General features: G+C 52.0%; 1 long non-coding RNA gene across 1 annotated transcript; it reads left to right on the forward strand.

Annotated features, from left to right (window-relative positions):
* Positions 1 to 955: 955 nt before the first annotated feature.
* LOC128775710 (uncharacterized) lies at positions 956 to 3,772 on the forward strand. The gene is made up of 3 exons (XR_008420688.1): positions 956 to 2,281; positions 2,640 to 2,754; positions 3,164 to 3,772. It is a non-coding gene; the product is annotated as an uncharacterized LOC128775710 (long non-coding RNA).
* Positions 3,773 to 5,170: the final 1,398 nt, after the last annotated feature.

Below are 5,170 nucleotides of genomic sequence, written 5' to 3' on the forward strand. Positions count from 1 at the left end.
GTGAAAAGGTGGATATTTTAGGCACTCTAGACCAGGCTGATAACATGCTCCCATGTGCATTTCCTTGTCCTCTTTCCCCTTTATCGCCCCTTGTGCTGCTGGTTGTGCAACTACCTGATATCCTCAGGAGGGAGAAGGGACAAAATGGAGGAACTCTGGGTTCCTCAATGACCACATGAAGGACTTTAGTCTCCAATCTAAACACACACCCAGCTCTGTCATGTGAGGAAATCTGTGGGGACATGCTTTTTGAAATGTGGCGTGTTCTCTGGTAATTCAGCATAACCTAATACACGTACGAAATGTTAACCCGCAAGATAACTTAGAAATCAGTCTAGTTCCATGAAAATTGGCTGTTTCAGTCAGTAGGGCATGAGACTCTTGATCTTGGAGCGTGATTTCACGCCCCAAATTACGACTAGAGTGGACTCAACAGATATACGATAAAAGAAGTATTGAAAAATGACCCAGGTAAATTAGGCTACAATGACTGAGCTGCTAAATGGTGGGTGGGATCCCTTTACCTCCTCAGTCAGCCCCCGGGAATGAGCATCTGAGCATTCACGTAGTGCCAGTGCTGGTAAGGCAGCCACGTCTTCCCTCTAGGAGTTCAAGGTCTAGCCAGGAAGATGGAAAGAACATGAAACAAAAATGGGAATGACATGAGCAAGGACTCCATAGAAAAATTCAAGGTGCGACAACTGGGTCCTGAGCTCCACCAGGGGAGGGTCTGACAAGGCTGTGCTGAGGCAACGTTAAGATTTCCTGCCGCAGTGCAGGAACAAGCCAGCCCTGCACAAGTCCGAGGGTATGTAGCCTGGCAGAAGGCACAGTGGGGCGGACACTCGGAGGCAGGGGTCGTTGTTTCAGAGGGGACGTGTGAAAGGAGACCAGGGAGACCGGAAAGAGCTGCGAGGACAGCAGAGAGGGAGGGTGAGGAGGGCCAGGGCCTGGGGCAGGAGGACATTGTCACTACTCTGCTCTAGTGCCGTGGGACAATATTCCCCAACCCTTAGTGGCTTCCTCATAAAATTGCCACCTCACAGGCCCAGGGGACCAGGAATTCAGCAGGGCTCAGCTGGGGGCTCCTGCCAGAGCCTCTCAGGAGGTTGGGGCTGCTGTCATCACTGAGACAGAACCTGCTTCACTCAACGCCTGAGCCCACTTCAGGGTGGTGGCAGGATTCAGTCCACATCGAGTGCCTTAGTCCTTCCCTGTCTGTTGTTGTCTCTCAGGGCTAGGCTAGTGTAACTGTCTGTGTCACGACTCAACACGGGGGTTGGTCCCCACTGTGAGGGGCTGAGAGACAACACAGAGAGTGACAGTGAGCACGTGGCCGTGCCATGCACATTTTATCACCTAAACTTGTTTGGTCTGGGGTCACGGTGCCATCTTCTTTGCAACAGAAATCAAACACTACGTCCATACCACACTCCAGGAAGGAAATCCCACAAGGATGTGTTGACAGGATGTGGGCATCCCAGGGAGCCACTGAGGGGAGGGGAAAGTGAAGACCCTGCCAGGGTCAGTGCCTTGCCCAGAATCACAGACTGGTAGAAAGGCAGAACCAGGCATGACCCCAACTTCATGTCCTCAAAATGGGGTCCTGGATTTGACCCAGGATTTCGGAGGGGGTCTGGAAAAGGGTGTGTTACTGTCACTGGGTGCGGACATGGAGGTGGCGTGGGGGTGAGGCTGAAGAGGAGCGTCACAGAAGACATCCCAGCACGTTCTTCCTTGAGGAGGACCCCCAGGCCAGGGCAACCCACTGAGTGCCACCCTGTCCCCATTGTATGTACCCAGTGGAAAGGCAGGGAATGGCTCGTGGCACACTACTGACCAAGTCTACGTAAAAGAGAGTTCTGTCCTACTAGGCCCCAACTCCAATCCCTTCTGTAGGGATTGCTTTAGAAAGTAGAGAACCTAAGCTCCTAGGAAATGTTTGGCCATCCTTCCCTAGGTGGGGATGTGACCTTCTGGGACCCCAGAAAACAAGCACTGGTAAACACACATACACACACACACTCACGCACGTACACACACCTGGAAGGACTGTGGGATGGGATCAGAGGAGCAGCAGAATCAGAGGAGGTGAGAAGTTGAAGTCAATGTGGTTGGATAAATTTCCAACAGGTGACACCGCTGCTCCAATTTCACAGATATCATCCCACATATGCCTGAGGACCTCCTGAGGAAGTACAGGCTAGAATGATCTCCACTGGGCAGGAAAGACACGGACCATCCCTGAGAAGCACAGTCGCGAATCTGGGACCAGAAAGAGGTAAGAAAGAAGAGTTCTGTCTCAACCCAGATAGGTCTCACAGCTCGGACCCTGGCTGCCCCCAGACCTTCCCAGGGGACTGTGGAGAGGGGTGCATTGGTGGAACTGTGTACCGATATGACATTTCATGGAGAATGGGGGTGAGCAGTCAGCAAAGAGAGGACTATTTGCAGAGGTGTTATCCCAGGAGGGGACTCAAGAGGTAGATCCTAGGCAGTGACATCACTTTGCTCACAATTGGCCCCAGGAAAGCTTGGAACTCCCGTAACCGGGCACCCATGTTCTAGTAAGGTCCCATACCTGGCTCACTTGCCTACAGACACAGAGACTTTGGGATGTTCTCTTGTTTTCTTCCCAGGTACCAGGGCTCTGGATACCAGAAACCCCAGTGTGCAGGATTACACAGATGTTGGAGAGGTTTCCCTAACCCACGCTGGCAATGCCTCAGGATGTTTTCCAGGAGGTCACATAAGGTAACACAGAGCAGCCTAGAGCAGGCCAGGTCAGGTCAGGTCACAGCTCTGAGCCTTCCCTGGGCACCCCCATCCCCTCATGTTCAGTTTCGGGGAAAGGGGGACATGGGGGCCGGTCCTCCCCGGGACCGGAGCAGGTTGGATGGCAGTGGACCACCTGGTGGACCCATCATGGCCACACACATGTCATGCTGGGAAGGAGGAAGAAGGGATCTCTGAGGTGCCTCTAACCGGTAACAGGTTGAATCCAAGCCCTCAAGCCACCTTGCTTCTCCTCCGTGGGGGAGGTGAGTGCACAGTGTGGTGTCATATCTGGAATGAATTCATATGGGTCTGAGGACAAGCGAAAGCAAGCAGACATGGCTTTGAGGACTCCTGCCTGCCTGCCTGCCTGGCACTGTCTTTACAGAGCCACATGCCACAGATGGAGGAGAAGCTGAATGAGAGCCCCTGCTCTACTTCCCTGAAGGAAAGGAGGAAGCACCATGTCGTCAACAGGAAGCCACGCTGGCTCAGGGTGAGTGCAGGTACCAGGGAAACCCAACACCCAGGGCCCAGAAGCAATGCAAAGAATCCCAGGGCCCAGAAAACACACTGCTGCTCCCCTGGTAGCTCTCAGAGACTCCTGGTCCCAGATGAACCTGGAACCCCATCTGCTCCCCAAACATGCCCTCAGGGCCCAGCCCCTGCCACGGCCAGACGCAACGTCACTCTCCACTTATTTGTAGGAATATCAGAAAAGAGGTGTGAGACCATTTCACGTCCCATTCTGTCTAGAATATATTGGCATTGTTGTACACGTTTCCCCGACGAACGTTCCCAGGTGTCCCGGTTCGCCCGACCATCCTTCCACACCTTCTCCACGTCTGACACACGTTCGTGAGGAGCAGGGAGATTTTTACCCAAAGGACATGGGGCTCGTTGCATTATGTCTAATGCTCTGCACTTTCTGGCCAAGCAACACGCCCCTGGGGCCCCTCCAGATCAGGAGCAAGGGCCTTACCACCTAGACAACATTCTGAAAGGAGACCACTCACCTCACCCATTCAGCCCTTCACAAATGTGGGACTGTGACAGGATTCCTTTCTCTTGCCATGTCACAGTACTGCACTGAACGTCCTACATGTCCTGTTATCCTGATCCAACCTCTGCCAGGTACTGTCCCTCTCTTCGGATCCCCAGAATGGACTGTGCTGTTAGAAATCACAGGGACACTGCTGTTGTTGCAGGGAGTTGCTGAGCATACTCATCTAATAATCTGACCTGAGATTCTTTTTTCATTGATGCTTTTATTAAAAAATTTTTTGAAACTTATTGCCAAATAGGTTTCCATACAACACCTAGTGCTCATCCCAACACGTGCCCTCCCCAGTACCCATCACCCACGCTTCCCTCTCTCCCACCCCCCATCAACTCTCAGTTTGTTCTCAGTTTTTATGAGTCTCTTATGCTTTGGCTCTCTCCCACTCTAAGCTCTTTTTTTTTTCTTCCCCTCCCGCACGTGTTCCGTTTCTCAGAATCCACAAAAGAGTAGACACATATGGTATCTGTCTTTCCTTGTATGGCTTATTTCACTTCACATGACACTCTCCAGTTCCATCCACGTTGCTACAAAGGGCCATATTTCATTCTTTCTCATTGCCACATAGTACTCCATTGTGAATATAAGCCACAATTTCTTTATCCCTTTATCAGTTGATGGACATTTAGGCTCTTTCCATAATTTGGCTATTGTTGAGAGTGCCGCTATAAACGTTGGGGTACAAGTGCCCCTATGCATCAGTACTCCTGTATCCCTTGGCTAAATTCCTAGCAGTGCTACTGCTGGGTCATAGGGTAGGTCTATTTTTAATTGTTTGGAACCTCCACACTGTTTTCCAGAGCGGCTGCAGCAGTTTGCATTCCCACCAACAGTGCAAGAGGGTTCCCGTTTCTCCACATCCTCTCCAGCATCTATAGTCTCCTGCTTTGTTCATTTTGGCCACTCTGACTGGCGTGACGTGATAGCTGAGTGTGGTTTTGATTTGTATTTCCCTGATGGGGAGCGACGTTGAGCATCTTTTCATGTGCCTGTTGGCAATCCAGATGTCTTCTTTAGAGAAGTGTCCTGTCTGGTAGAGGATGGGCTGTGGGCACAGGGAGGCAGCAGAGGGCGCCAGAGGACCACGTCAGCGCCTTTAGAGTCCAACCCCATCCCTTCCCACTCACAGCCTTGCCTCCACCCCCATCAGGGGACCCAGAATAACGGTTTTGGGGAGCATCACGCTCACCACCTTGGGGAACATCCACAGTGCATGCTTAGCAAGGGTACAGGAGACACAGTGAGGGCTCAAGGAGCACATATCACCCACACGATGGGAGAACAGTGTCAGCGGGAGGACACCCACATGTGCACTGAGGGCATGAGGCAGCACAG

The sequence above is a fragment of the Panthera pardus genome, unplaced genomic scaffold (genome assembly GCF_024362965.1).
Source record: "Panthera pardus isolate Hobbes unplaced genomic scaffold, ASM2436296v1 HiC_scaffold_8, whole genome shotgun sequence".
NCBI classification, from domain to species: domain Eukaryota; kingdom Metazoa; phylum Chordata; class Mammalia; order Carnivora; family Felidae; genus Panthera; species Panthera pardus.